This window comes from Canis lupus, chromosome X (genome assembly GCF_003254725.2).
Source record: "Canis lupus dingo isolate Sandy chromosome X, ASM325472v2, whole genome shotgun sequence".
Lineage (NCBI taxonomy): Eukaryota > Metazoa > Chordata > Mammalia > Carnivora > Canidae > Canis > Canis lupus.
Window position 1 is genome coordinate 7,519,347 of NC_064281.1, and position 16,162 is coordinate 7,535,508.

At 37.3% G+C, this 16,162-nt stretch overlaps 1 long non-coding RNA gene across 2 annotated transcripts; it reads left to right on the forward strand.

Annotated features, from left to right (window-relative positions):
• Positions 1-11,753: 11,753 nt before the first annotated feature.
• Positions 11,754-15,943, forward strand: LOC125754649 (uncharacterized). Of its 2 annotated transcripts, none has more exons than XR_007409387.1 (3): positions 11,754-11,918; positions 13,973-14,104; positions 15,810-15,943. It is a non-coding gene; the product is annotated as an uncharacterized LOC125754649 (long non-coding RNA). The 2 variants fall into 2 exon arrangements; XR_007409388.1 differs by lacking the exon at positions 11,754-11,918 and adding an exon at positions 13,429-13,562.
• The last annotated feature ends 219 nt before the right edge of the window (positions 15,944-16,162 follow it).

Sequence of the window (16,162 nt, forward strand, 5' to 3'; positions counted from 1 at the left end):
AATAGTCCATATTCCAAGCCCCTGTCCCTGAAATCAAATGAGGAAATGACCGAGTCCATAGATAAGCATCATATTTTGCCTAACACTGAACACTAAAAGGAGACCAATAAAATGTTTCTATTAACAGAAGAGCTTTTCTTCATTCAGTGTGTGTGTGTGTGTGTGTGTGTGTGTGTGTGTGTATGTATGTGTGTGTGTACGAAAGAGCCAACTACAAAATTACAATGCTGGATTGTCAACAGAGCCTAGGAGTCTGAGTAGTTTGAGATAAGCAAGAGTGACATAAGCACCATTAGCACTGATTCTTTTTCAAATAAATATTCTGTAACTGTCTCGTAAGCTAAGTCTTCAAATGAGGAAGTCGCTGAGCCAGTAGGCTAGATGCCATGTTCCTGGCCATCAAGGTGGCCCTATGTTCAGTGTCTGCCTACTAATGGCATTTCTTGGAGCTACCTGGGAACCTCTCCCTAAGTAGCACTGGTCCTTCAGGCTTAGCCAGCTGGGATTGCTATGCCATGGCCCAAGGGCAGGCCAATTAAGATTCATTATGTCACATCAAGAGAAGAATTCCAAACACTGGGCCCTTCACCAAGAATGCAGCATCCTCACCCTCCCACTTCAAGCCCTGAGATGTTTTCAGTAAAAATAACCTTAGCTAATCATAACTGCTGGGGAGGATAGAGATAATCTCAGTGAGGTCACAAGGAGCTAAAAAAAAAAAGTCTTTAGAGATCAAAGAGGTATACTAAGAAGGGGTCAGAAAATTCAGGATGTAATGACTCATTTTATATCCTTCTGTTCTTTCTGAGCCTCAGATGGGGCTGGGATGCTGTGCTGGGATGAGTGGCGGGGAGTCAGGACTTACACTGAATCCATTCTTAGTTCCATGCTGAAAAGAAACCTCATTTTACTGTCTCAAATAAATTAGTAGTATGCACCTAAATAACGCTTACAACAGAGAAAGTCCTCATTGTGACAGACTTGTAAAAGGCAGTTGCAGGAAATTGCACAAAATAAGCAGAATAAATATTACTGGAGTGAACTGGATGCTTTATGCAACAACCACCTGACACTCCAACTTCCTTTCAAATTTCATTTTTCCTCCCCTCTCTCTTTTTGCCAGATGAATGTACTTCCAGCTGGACTTAGGAGAAGCAATGGTGTCAAACAACGACTTGTTAAGAAATACACACCTGTCATAAATGCAAGACTCTCTCAGGGGATATATTGAATTGCGTTCCCTGCTTCCTATGAAAAGGTGCAATGAAAAAATGAATTAACTATCAACTACCAGATGTTTCTAGCATCTCTATTAGTTTGGGAAAGATGAAACAATTGCTGCATTGTACAGATGTATATCTCACATAAACATAAGCATTTAGGATGTGGGAAGAAGGCTCAACTAAATGTGTCTTGAGAATAATTGATCTTTTCTTTTTGGCAATGCTTCATAATAACAGGAAGAAATCTCTTCTTTTCCTTAAATTGACACATTTTACACCAACACAAAGAATAAAAGGACATTTTTCTAATGGTATGGTCATATGGATATGAATTTTCAGTTTCACTTTGCTTCACTGCATCAATTATAATTATCTTGAACTTCCAAGTGATTCTCAGACATGGACATTTCACGATTTGAAAGCTTTCTAGTTATAGAAAGTTTTAAGTACTGTAAGTCCCATTCTCCAAATAATAAAAACGGATTCCAGTGAGGAGAGATGGTGTGGTCAATGGTGTGGGAAGTACAGAGCTGCCTGCACTTTAAAAATATTAAAAAAGAATATATACAAAAATGTTTGGGTTACTTTTGACTTCACAATATAATGCCAATGTTCAAGTATACAGAGTGGTCATCAATATGTGTCATTCAAGAAAAGGGACAGGACTATATTCTGGCAACAGCGTCAATCTCTGCTCCTGGCTCCATGTTATTGTGTCTCCCAAGTGATTGTGCTCTGAATTTAGCCTCTGTCATCTCAGTTCCAGAAGAGAACTATGCAATGGAAAGCAGAGGGGGGACACCATTCTGTGCCAAGTATGACAGGGCTCACAAACAGGCTTTACTCAGATTCAGCTCATCTGCCAAATCTGATGGCTCTCCCCTAGTGGCTGCCTAGGCCCTTTCTGAAGGATTCTGAGATTGTATCTGGGTTTAGGCAGAGAGAAGGTAGAAGTCTATTGACAACATTTGCCAGCACTCCAGAATGAGAGGGTGTCAGCTCATGTGCAGAAATTTTCCAGCTTGGGGCTTAGTAGCAGTTAAGAGAGTAGGCTTTGTGATTGACCAGACCTCAGTCGAAAACCACAAGCTCAGACGCACTAGGAAACTTATTTTAACTGCCCTATGATTGTTTCTTCTTCTCTTGAGTATGGGCTACTATGAAAACTACCCGAAAGGGCCATTGTAGAGATTAAATGAGATAATGTGTATAAAGAGTTTTGCCCATTTCATGTCACAGAGTAAGAGCTACAAGAATGACAACTGTGGCTGTGGCAGTAATAGTAGCTCTACCAACAGTAATTGCAGCAGCAGTTAAGAATAGCAGTAGTTCAAGGACACAGCTCTGAAATCTTTCTGGTATGGATTAGAGACCAAAACAAATGCTAAAGAGAAAGAGGGAGAGCATGTGCATGAGAGAGGTGTTCTGACCAGCCCAGTAAACTGGAACCAAAACAATCATTGGAAATTATGGCCCAAAGGCAAGCATTCTTGGATGGAAGTGACTCCCTGAGTCTCAGAGGTTTACCCTTCTCTCTCGGGTGCTCCCAGTAATGTGGCATATGCCACATCAATGGAACTAAAATTGTGCCAACACTCCTGAGGTAAAGGGTATGGTTTAAACTGAGTGAAATGAGTACCAGCTAAGAAAGAAATAAGGCAGTGATAGGTGGTCAGAGGCTACTGAAAATCTTTAAGAGGAAGAGAAAACAGAAACAGAGGGGAAGCCACCATCCCTTGAGCTGATCCCTCATACTCCTGGGACCGGCTCTTAGGACCCCATTTTTTTGAACAGCACCCAAATGTGACTTATCAGATGACTTGGAAAGTTGAAAGCATGTGTGGAAGAGTGAAAAAGAAGGAGTTGGTGAGCAACTGAATGCTCACAACACGAGTGGGGAGTATGTGCCCTCTGGATACTGGAGCCACTAATTGTAGCAGAGTGGGTTTGTAAGGATCAAAGATTGTGGGTGGTTTACAAAGGCTGTATGCTCCAGTAGAAGTATGGTTTGATTTGTTAGAGAAATAATGGCCACCTTCCAGACCAACAATGAGAAAAGAACAAATTCAGAGGGAGGAGTTTAAAAGAATTTTAAAGAGCACTCTTGGTGGAATAATAAAGGAATAGCAGCTTACAGATCATAGATGTTGATTCCTGGAATAAACCTTTGAGATCATTTAATTTAACCCTATTATTTATAGATGAAGAAATACATGTCTTACGGATAACAGACCTGTGGAAATAACATATTAAAACGAGTTATTGTACTAGAAAGAGGGAGAGAGTCCAGAAATGGATATGTAGACTTTGGAGTTGTCTAGGCTCCTGTAGTAATTGAAATCATATATGATAATACACTTCGCCCTAGCAGAAGGAAGAGATGCATTTCAGCTTCCAAGCAAAGCATGTAGAGAGTGACACACCCATAGTGAAATGGCCAAATGGACACCACCCAAACATAGATAACTGTATGGTTCAAACCATGTGAATAAATAGAGAAAGTTGGACAGTTATATTTCACATGTTTTGGCATATCAACTGAACTCAAATTATTTTTTACTCTTGGGATGAATCTTTCTGCTTTTTAAAGATTACTAAGGAAATAAAGGCAGATTCAAAATGTACACAGTGTGATATTGGTTGGCTAAAGACTATAAATATATAAATGAAAAAGAATATAAGAAACCTTTAAAATTTTTGTTGGTAAACACTGAAAATACTTAGCTCTGAGGTGAGTCAAATACTTATATTACAGATTTGCAAAACCAGTTGGTCACTCTTGAAAGCAAACCTATATGGGTTAAAATAGTTTCAATATTAAATAATGTGGCTCTACAATCTCAGATAATTCCAATAAAAATCATGAAATGTATATACAAAGAGGAGGGAAAAATAAAAACAAGCTAATGACCTCATCTTATGTGGGACTCAAATAATTGTATTTCCTTTATGAAATCGACAATTAGAGATATATAGGCTGTATTTTTCATTTTAATGCTATTATAATGAAAATATATTCAGTGTTTCTAGAGGAAAACGGCCCAAAAATTAACTACTAATAGTTATGAACACTTACTATGTACCAGGCACAGTCAAGATAATTATTTCTATAGCTCTCTTAATAACACTGTGAAATGGGTACTATTTTTATACCCATTTTACAAATTTTATAAAGGATGACATTTAGGTACAAAGAATTTAAGAGTGGGGCGTCTGGGTGGCTCAGGTGGTTAAGTGGAAGACACTTGATTTCAGCTCAGGTCATGATCTCAAGGTCCTGGGATCCAGCTACATATTGGGCTCCATGCTCAATGGGAAGGTGGCTTGAGGATTCTTTCTCTCCCTCTACCCCTCCTCTCTCAAATAAATAAATCTTAAAAAAAAAAAGAATTTAAGAGCTACTGATTCTTAAAATGTTGAAATGGATCCAAGCTCAGGCAAGCATGTGTTTGAGCTAATGGTCTTAACCAATATTCTACACATGCATCAAAAAATGGAAACTAAAAAAAAAAACTAAAAAAAAAAAAAAAAAAAAAAAATGGAAACTAACAGGATCAACAGAAAAACATTCTTTAAAAAGCATAAACCAAAATGTTAGAAGATCAAACATAAAAGTATAAAAATAAACATAAATTTTTTAGATTCATTTAAATATTTAAGTAATAGAACTTTATGTTATTTATAAGAGAATATATAGAATAAGATGTAGAAATATTAAAAATAAAAGGATAGGAAATAGGGATCCCTGGGTGGCGCAGCGGTTTGGCGCCTGCCTTTGGCCCAGGGCGCAATCCTGGAGACCCGGGATCGAATCCCACGTCGGGCTCCCGGTGCATGGAGCCTGCTTCTCCCTCTGTGTCTCTGCCTCTCTCTCTCTCACTGTGTGCCTATCATAAATAAATTTAAAAAAAAAAAAGGATAGGAAATATGTTTCAAGCAATTACAAGAAAAAATAGAAAACATTAAATTCAGAATATAATAAAAATAATAATATTACACTGATCAGAAGTATAATCCACAAAAAAATATAATAGTCAACATCAGTGCTAATAGAAACTTCCATGACAGTGGAAATGCTCTATACTTGTGCTGTCCAATATGGTAGACTCTAGTCAATTGTGGCTATTGAGCCCTTGAAATACAGATAGAGTAGCAGATGGACTGAATTATTGTTAAGTAATAAAAATTTAAATAAAGCCACATGTGGTGAGTGACTACAATATCGAACAACACATGTCTGGGTTTCAGTATATATGTAGTAGATGTTACTAAAATTAAAAGGAGAGTTTAAAAGGAGTATGTTTTAATGTTAGATTATAAAACAATCGAGGGGCGTCTGGGTGGCTTAGTCGATTAAGCATTTGATTCTTGGTTTCAGTTCAGGTTGTGATCTCGAGGTTGTGGGATTGAGCCACACGTTGAGTTCTGTGCTTAGTGGGGAGTCTGCTTGAGATTCTCTCTCTCCCTCTCCCTCTGCCCCTCCCTGTACATGTACTTTCTCTCTCTAAAATAAATAAATCTTTAAAAAATAAATAAAACCATCTTGAAATATTAAATAGACCAAAACCAAATAAGAATGTAGATACTGTGAATAATTGCTAAAATTACCTAATAGTTACATATAGAACTTTGCTCTCTACAAAGAATGTGTATCCACATTCATAAATGTCTACAAATATCAGCCACAAAAAAAGAACAACAACCCTATTTTTAGATTTCCCCAAAGTGGAAATTTTCCTGGCTACAATGCAACAAACTAGAAATTCATAACAAAATTTTAGTTAAATACACACAAAATTCAACAAGTTGGAAATTTTAAAGTATTTTTCTAAATTTTTATCAATTTATAATGGAAATAAGCTCTGCAATTAAAGCTAATTACAACTTCAAGATATATAGGCTGGGTCAAAATTATATCCAAAGGCAATTTCACAGATTTTATTGATATTAATAAAAGAAGACAATGGAAATGAATGAGCTAACTCAATTAAGAAGTCAGCAAGAAATTAGGTGGGGGTGATGGGGATTAAGGAGCACACTTGTGATGAGCACTCAGTGTTATGTGGAAGTGATGAATCTCTATATTATACACCTGAAACTAATATTACACTGTATGTTAACTAACTGAAATTTAAACAAAAACTTTAAAAAAGAAGTAAACAAGATTATAAGAAAAGTCAGGGAAAGGAAATAGAAGTAATTATAAAACCAAATACTTGAATAATTGAAAAATAAAGAAATACAGGGAAAAACTTTAGTCAAGTTTTAGTAAAAAAAATATTAAGTATCAAACACAAAAATGTGAAAACAAGAAAGGGACATATATAACAGTATATAACAGTCATAGAGATTTTTTAAATATTAAAATATTATAATCATATCCCAACACATTTAAAAATCATAATAAATGGATTATTTCTAGTAAACTATAAATTACTACACTGACAAAAGAAGAAATAGAAAGATTCTGATTATCACGAAAACTTTTAAAAATTTCTTCTATGGTTTCAAGAATTATCTCCCCAAAGTTCCACCATGTCTACAGAGTTCTCCAAATGAGTTCTATCAAATCTTCAAGAGACAGAATACTGCTGTTCTAGAAACATTTCAGACCATAAGAAATATGTAACCATAAGGCTGATTAAAAACCTGACAATAGGGACGCCTGGATAGCTCAGTGGTTGAGCATCTGCCTTCAGCCCAGGGCATGATCCTGAAGTCCCAGGATCAAGTCCCACATCGGGCTCCCTTCATGGAGCCTGCTTCTCCCTCTGCCTGTGTCTGCCTCTCTCTGTGTGTCTCTCATGAGTAAATAAACAAATCTTTAAAAAAAAAACCTGACAAGAATATAGAGAAAATTATAGCCTAAAATATTCTTAAGTCCATAGGCAAAAATCAACATTGAATAAAAGCAAATCAAAAGAGTACTAAAACAACTGCTGTATATTATTCAAATGACACGGGAAACATGGGATTTATCTAAGATTTACTACTAGGAATTTTATTATTTTGATTAAACATTTGAATATGCCAAAATAGAAAAACATTATTTCAAATAGATTTAACATCTATTTTGGGATATTTTGTTAAATTCAATACTTGTTTCCAATTTTTAAAAATCCTAGACTCCAGAAATACAGGACTATTTCTGTAACATAATAATTAGCATCTCTGTTAGGAAAACCGTCTCACACTTAACTGTTAAGTACAAATGAATTCTCATGGAAATCAAGAGCAATTCAGGATGTCCAATAGCACCACATTTTCTAAATTTGTCATAGAAGTTGTAGCCCATGTACTAAGACATGAAAGAAATGAATATCTATAGCTATTCTTGTAGAGAGGGAAAATTTCTACTTTGCGACTGATTTTATCCATCTAGAAAACCCAGTTGAAATTTCTATGTTTTAGGTTCAAATCAGGTTTCAATATGCTCATTGAAGAAATACTTTAAAAGGAGATTAAAACTCAAAAACTATAATTTCATATACTATATGATACCATTCATGTGAAATTCTAGAAAAGGCAAAATTTTAATGAAAGATCTGCTATCTGGGGCTAGGGGTGGGGAGAGGGCATTCACTCTGAAAGGGCCCTGGGAAACTTTTGATGAGGGTGGTGACAACTGATTATATACAATATACATTATATACAATACCACACAAGTCATTATACTGCATACTAAACATGGGTGAGTTTATTGCATGTAAATAATTCCATTCAAAAATGTATTTGTTAGAAAGAAAGAAAACCACATAAGCAGCCTGTAGTCTCACTACTCAGACACAACCATTATTAATACGTTGGTGTATTTCACAATATTTATCATAAACATTTTTCATTTGTAAACATAATTGGGATCACTTAGCCTTTTCGTTTTCATTACGTGCTCTTCAAAATCACCATTTTCATTGGCTACCTAATATTCATTCATTAAATTTCATTGGCTACCTAATATTCAATCAAGTAATAGGAATTTACTTAATGGTTAAAATTATTTAATCACGTATCTATTGTTGCTCTTACTGGTTACCACCAGTTATTTACTTATGCAAACATTACCGAGAAGAAATTTTTCTACAAGAAGTCCTTTTTTCCTTCAAAATTTAGAAATATTTTAAAGGATATATTCCCAGAAGTATAATATTGAGCCAAACAATATAAACATTTTCAAGGCTCTTGCCAAACCTTAGATTTTTGCCAAAAGAGCCATACAAATTCATACTACCTCCAGCAATGCTTAATGCCCTTTTCACTCCTCCAGAATTGGATACTATCATTTTTAAAATCTTAAAGACTTCCTAATGACCTCCCCCCATAGCCTTTCAGCCACAATTAATTCCTCTAATTTCTTGTGTGTCAAGCTTTTCAAAGCTGCTTTTTCTTTTTGTTTCTGACTTCATTACCCCCTTTCTCTTCCTTCTTCCCTTGTCTCATCCACCTTGTTCCCCCTCTGCCCACAGACTGGTTTCTACTGTCACTAATGTCTTCCTTTTATATGGAGTAGTATGCTCATTATAAATCTGGGAAAGAAGGTTTCACCTAGGCCAAAACAGAATTAAGTATGGGAACAACAGCTCTTCCCTGGAAACTTAGCACAGAAAATAGAAGAATCAAATGCATTTCAGAGACTGGAATGTGAGAGGCCAGAGACTGCAAGACCATCTTAGGGATAGGGAGTCTGGGAAAGCAGAGAGTCAAGGAATCAGGCTTGAAGGCTGTCATTTCCTTTCTTAAATCTTTCCTTTAAAAAAGGGCAAATATCTGGGGGTAAAAGAGTCACTGGGCCCTGGTGAGAAACAGACACACAATAATCACAGGAATAATAATTTCAGAAGCTGCCCTTTCCAATTTGGATTCCAGGGTCAGTCATTTCTTTGGCTCTCCTTGAAATCTTTGATTTGTTCACCATGTCCACTTCTGTCAACCTCCACCTGCAGTCGTTTTTTACTTTCCCCACACTTGGGTTTGTACTGAAGACTGCTAAATAATTACATAAGTGCTGCTGGTTACCACTACAAAACTAGATGCAATCAGGGTCATTCTGCTTGGGATTCATCGTATAAGTTACCAGGAGAAACGCCAAGTAAATGTAGGATGAAGGGGCATGGAATGTGATATTGGTGGTGATTTCTTATATGAGAAAATGGGGGAAGGGTCCCCCTCTACTTTGAATCTAAGAGGCAGAGGGAGAGGGCAGAGATGACTCCAGATAAGATGGGACAGAATGGCAGCAGCACATTAAAGGAATAGAGAGGGATGTCTGGGTGGCTTAGTTGGTTGGGCGTCTGACTCTTGGCTTCAGCTCAGGTCATGATCTCAGGGTTGTGGGATCGAACCCCATGTTGGGTTCCATGCTCAGCACAGTCTGCTTGGGATTCTCTCCCTTCAGCTTCTCAAATAATAAAGGGACAAATAATGTCCTCCTCTTCCTGTCATTCTCCAAGATGAAGAAATATGTGCCAATAGGTGAGTCTGGGAAATTGAGTATTCAAAAATCACAGATGAAGAGTCAATGTACTCCAGGGCTACAAATCTAAAAAGAGGAAGTAAGCTGACTCTGGTCTTTTAAGGATATTGCCAAAGCTGAGTCACTAGAAGAACTGTAATTAAAATGCCCTGGTTAGAAATGATTACTAACTTCAATCAAATTCTGTAAAGAAAGGATTATGAAAGGTGTACATGTGCTAAATGTTTCAAATCATGTGAACATGTAGACTTGAATTTTCTTATTTAGATCATCTGTTGAGAGCTCAAACTAAGGTGTCTGGACTATTAGCATTATGCTGGTTTGGTTGCCTTTCCAAAAATACTGGAGGGTAGTACTCACATAAGTAAACTCTTCAGGTTGTCTGCTGTCATTTATCATAAGGAATTGTTTGTGGGATTGTCTGTTTAGGAATCTGTAAATGAAAATGAAGACTGCCTGTTTTTTATAGAGGAGATTCTCTATAAAAATTCTCTTGGTAGGAAATCTGTATTATAAATGAAAAACTAAGAAACAAAAGATTTTCCACTAGGTATGCCAATGCATGTCTAACTCTTTTTCTAAGTGCAACCTTCCCCTCATGAGAATTGGTCTAAGATGTGGCAGGGTGATGACTGACTAGATCCAAGATGGGTCCATGATTCAATGGAGTTAATCCTCCCATACGGCCTACCATGAAAAAGAGTCAAGCCAATCAGATTACTGCCCCTGGAAATTTAAATTAGCAAATGAAAAAGAAATGTGGGATTTTCCTCCCTACTCTTTAGAATGATCAAAAGTCTAAGCTAAAAGGCAATGAGGTAGAAGAAGGGTCACAAGCAGGATCCCCAGAGTTGTTTTAGTGCAGAACCTGGGTAGCCATTCTTGGCAACCTTGGCAATGAAAATAGAAACTGTGGTTAGGAGGATACACAAGTCATAACTAAGCTAAAGCTACAAGGTAAGGAAAAGATAGATGGAGTGGGGAAAATGAATGAACCAGCCACAGTGGCTGCAGGGGAGCAGTCCACCCTGAAGGCAGAAAAAAGGGGGTATATTATCTACAGATAATCTAAAAAGAATAATAAAAGTGGCTAAAAGCTGGTTGTGTTTTCATTATTACCATGCACCTGTGATGCTAAACAACATCAATGATAAAATACTACTAAGTCCCTTGCCCCTGATGTTGGTATACCACTGGTTAATGAGTAGTGAAAGGAATAGAAATCCAGAGTAAGGGTGAGACTTCATTAGGAGAGGACCATGTGGGGTGTGCTTGAGGTAAATTAGAGAGGCTCAGTTCCTTGCAATCAAAATATTAAGCTAACAGCAATTCACCAATCTCAGGACCCTCACCCCATGCGCTTAATGCTTGCTCTATTGTATTTATTGTATGTACATTACACCCTCTAAAACCTTGAATACAGTGTTTGCAAGATGAATTAGTAGTTGACATTCCAATGTATGCTGTGTGGAATATTCCAGTGAAAAGGAGACATTTTATAAAATAATACAGCCTTCATGTCAAGGTGAGATAAAATAAAGACGTGGATTTCTAACAACTAAAAGACTCAAGTCTGTTTGAGCATCTCTCTGGTTTTCTTTCTACCTCACTTATGAGCCTTCTCCAGTTTTCTGTCTCCTTTACTGGTTTCTTTCTACCCCTTAAGATAACACCTCCCCAGCTCCCTACTCAGATCACTGCCCCTTTGTCCCTGCCCACCCTCCTATGTTTACTCTATCCAAGTCCATGACTCCAACTACCACTTAATTACTAATGAGTCCAAATTTTAGCTGCAACATTGACCACTCTAAAGATCTCCCACCTATGTTTCTCTTTCAAGTACCCAAAATTCACTATGTCTAAAACCAAATTCATTTCAGGACTTGCCTCTTCCACTGTATTTCCCATCTTAATAAATTTCATTGCCATTCACCTAGTTACTGAAACTTGAAAACTTGAGTTGTCTTTACTTTCTCTCATTCATTATCCATCACTTTCAATGTCATAAAGCTCAACTGATTCTTCCCCTAAAGATACCACAGCCCCACCCCCTATTCTATTCTTCACAGTAGCTATGATACGCGGGCCTCATTATCTTTCATGTGAACTATGCTATCAACTTCCAAACTGGTTTTCCCATCATGAACAATTCTTCACTTCTGCCTCCTACTGCCACCAGGATTCTCACTTGAAAATACATCAAAATAACTTTGTCAGTTTTCCAGGTAAAGTCTAGAGGTTCCCTATTTCCTATGAGAGAAGGTCTATATTAATCAGAACTATATCTTAATTCTCCCAAAGTCTGATATCAACTTCCTTTAATTTCATCTTATATTTCTCCCTACTCCAGCCTTACCACCAATAATCCAATTGAAACTATCCTTGTCATATACCAAACTTGGTCTATGTCTTTTAAGTCCTTTTCTTTTAACATCCTCTTCCCTCTACCTTGTATGAACCATAAATACCTACATATTTCTATCAGTCAAGATGCTTGGGTCCACACCATAACTGCTCTAGCAAGAAAAGACATTATAGGATATTAGTCACGCATGTCATCTTTTGAGTGGTATGTGAAAACTTAAAGAATCTTCAGGAAAACCAGGGGGCCAGTTTGTTTGCTCTGAAGTCAAAAACAATATCCAACTGCTCAACCTTCCTCCAATTGACACAGCTTTCCCCTTTCCTGCATAGCTCACACCAAAACTTTACTTCTGTCTCCAGAAGACAAATCCCACATACTTACTATTTCTGTTGTTCACTTCTATATCAATGTCTCCTACAGGCAGCTCTGACTGCTGAAATCTAGATCATGGGCAAGTGTCTAGCTCCAAGTGTGGCTGGGGGGAGAGTTTTTTTGCCTTCTGTTTTGGGAGGCAAAGAGTTTCCCAATTATTAGAAGAGGGTTTAAATGGATCTAGGCAGCTACCATCCACCACATCCTTCCTCTTTGATGGCCAAATTAATATTCCCCTTCTAAGACTCATCACCACATTCCCTCAGGCATTGGGCTCCCAATTTCATGGCTCATACCTGTGCTATGGCATGCTTTACTGAAATTGTATGTTTGTGTTTCCCTCACTCCTAAACCCTTAAGTATCATGGGTGTGCTTGATCCTTTTTTGCATTATTCTCTTCTCCCTATGTAACATGTAGCCAATGTCTGGCATATGGTAAGAACTATGGTAAGAACTTAATTAATGTTCTTTTGGGAGAAAGAGTTAAAACTGGAGAGGTCCTAATTCAAATTTTCTTTATCTGCAAATAATTCAGTGATACACGTTTAGCTGAATTCTCTTTTACTCAATACTCCCAATCCCAGGGAATATTTAAAACTCTGATACAATAATATAGCATTGTAAGGCACAATGTTTCTAACCAATATTAAAAACTTTTAAATAGTTTGTGGTTTCCTAATATCCCCAAGGGAAATTGGAACTCTAGCATGAGCCTTTCCAAGATTTAGCAAGGCACACGCAATTTGAATTCAGAATCCCATGATATTATTAACAGAGATGTGACTTTGAAATGGAAACATAGTAGTGGCGAAGAGTCCAGAGAGGGGACCTCAACTGTAAAAGTCATTTAAAATGAGTTCTGTTTGTTTTGTTAATAACCATGGGATTTGTATCGATGTTACTTTGCCTTCACTTTGACATCATAAAGTGGTCTCCATGGACCTGCTGACAGCTTCATGAGCTGATTGTGACAACAGTCTATGTCCAAGGAGAAGGAATAGGCAAGTAGGGAGTACGTATTTTTATAAGAGAACATAAAGAGAATAGTAAATAAGCAAGTTTCCTTTCTTTCTTTGAAATATATATGCTTGAATTTTTGAAAAGAAATTGGTCATTTGGAGCCAATTCAAGGTATTTAACATCGATCTTTGATAGCCACTTAGTCAAATTAATTGTTATGAATCAGTTCTGTGCGTGAAATTCACATAGGACCCAAATCGTGGCTTTGGGCCCTGTCCTCTAAAGTGTGCAATTCCATGGCCCTATAGTCTTGTCATGTAGACAGTATCTGCAGGCAATGCAAAAGAAGTAGGGGAGGCTTAACTGGAATAAATATAAAACATATTAGGAAATACTATATGTTGGCAAATTGAATTTAACTAAAATATCAAAAAGAAAAAAAAGAAAACACTCAGGAAAGATACATCCTAGGACCACGCTCAGTAATCAACTGAGAATAAAGGTAGAAAAACAAAGTCAATTTTAATATTTAAATCCATTCTTCTCTCCCCATTTTTAAAATTTTTTTTTTATTATGATAGTTACAGAGAGAGAGAGAGAGAGAGGCAGAGACACAGGCAGAGACACAGGCAGAGGGAGAAGCAGGCTCCATGCACTGGGAGCCCGACGTGGGATTCAATTCCGGGTCTCCAGGATCGCGCCCTGGGCCAAAGGTAGGCGCCAAACTGCTGCGCCACCCAGGGATCCCCTCTCCCCATTTTTAAAGATTTTATTTACTTATTCACGAGAGACACCGAGAGAGAGGCAGAGACACAGATAGAGAAGCAGCTCCTCGCAGGGAGCCCAATGCGGGACTCGATCTCTGGACTGGGATCACACCTTGAGCTGAAGGCAAACGCTCAACTGCTGAGCCACCCAGGCGTCCCCTTTACCCATTTTTAAAGATGAAAACATAAAATGAAAAGCTTGACACTGAACCTAAGTCATCCATTTCCTCTCTCATAACTAACCTTTTATAATTTCATAGGAAAATCAAGTGACCGTCTTTGGGTTAAATGCACATTCACCGTAGTAGCTGTACTTGTGAACACAGCACAATGTATAGAGTCATCAAATCCCTATGTTGAACGCCTGAAACTAATGTAACATTGTGTGTCAACTATACTTCGATTAAAAAAAAGAAAAGAGTGAAGCTTAACATTTCATAAATTCTTAATACAGTAAAATTTATTTCCTGGCTAAAACTTTTTTTAAAAGACCAGAAAGAATCCAGTTTGAATTCCTACAGTAGTATGTTTATTATCATAGTAGTATACAGGGCTACTTTAAACATACTGTGAGTACTACAGTACAATATAGATAATTTACTTTCCAATTATGACAGCCCAGGTTTAATTTCATGGTAGACTTGGCTAGCAAGGAAGGATGGACTAGCATTCACCTGTGGTCTCCATACAGTTCTTGGCTTAATTTCACCAATGTAGTGGGTGAGCTATGAGGGGCCATTAATTAAAGTCCAAAAGACCATGTGGGAGATGAATGTTTATTCAATGAAACTACTATTTTTCTCGGTCCGTTTCTGCAGTTTGTGAGTAAGATGCCATCAGATGAAGAAAAGAGAGCATTTTAAAAATGTTTGTACTTCCAAATATTAGGTTGAAATTCAAACACTGCTCCTAATAAATTTTGACAGTGTTTATATGTGTTTTTAATCTAATCGTTTATATATTCTTTTTTCTTCTAAAATGATTAATCTGTTAGTGCATGTGGCTTTGGCAAATAGCAGAATTGTGTTTTTACAGCTATGGTCACGCCAGTCTATACATAGTTAGGACTTCTCTTTCTTCCTACAGCACTTCAGTATTAGATTTCTCCCCCTCAGCCTTTCATCCATCACCCGTTCTCTGGTCTATTTTTCTTACTTCTCTGTTTCCCTTCCCTTCTTCTGCCTTATGTACTTATGCCATTATGTACTGTAGTAATACAGAGCTATATTTTTATTTATGAAATCTCTTAAATAAAATGGAAATGATAATATTAACTTCATTGGGTTCTTGTGAGGATATCTGTGAAATGCTTGCAACACTGCTGGGTATAGAGGGAAAGTTGTGTACATTTAAGGTAGCAAAAAATACCTTAATTTTTGGTAGATTTTGCATAGAATTTCATAATCCTTGTTCTTAATTTAAAAGCAGGTGATGGGGGGATCCCTGGTGGCGCAGCGGTTTGGCGCCTGCCTTTGGCCCAGGGCGTGATCCTGGAGACCCGGGATCGAATCCCACATCGGGCTCCCGGTGCATGGAGCCTGCTTCTCCCTCTGCCTGTGTCTCTGCCTCTCTCTCTCTCTCTCTCTGTAACTATCATAAATAAATAAAAATTTAAAAAAAATAAAAAAAATAAAATAAAATAAAATAAAAGCAGGTGATGGGGATGGAGGAGAGCACTTGTCATGACGAGCACCAGGTGATGTATAGAAGTGTGGAATCGCTACATTGTATGCCTGAAATTAACATAACACTATATGTCAACTGGAATTTAAATAAAAATCTTTAAAAATAAAAGCAGATGAGTGACATATCTAGCATTTCTCTTATAAAAGCAACCTGAACAATCTTCTCTTTAGTTATTCTTCAGTTTTCTCTCCTGCTCCTATGAATTCCCAGAGTTCCTAACTCTGGCCTTCACTCCAGAAAACCGCCCATATATACAACATTTTGCACACATTCCAAGGCTCTCATCAACATCTCTGATTCATCTATTGGCTACTTAGT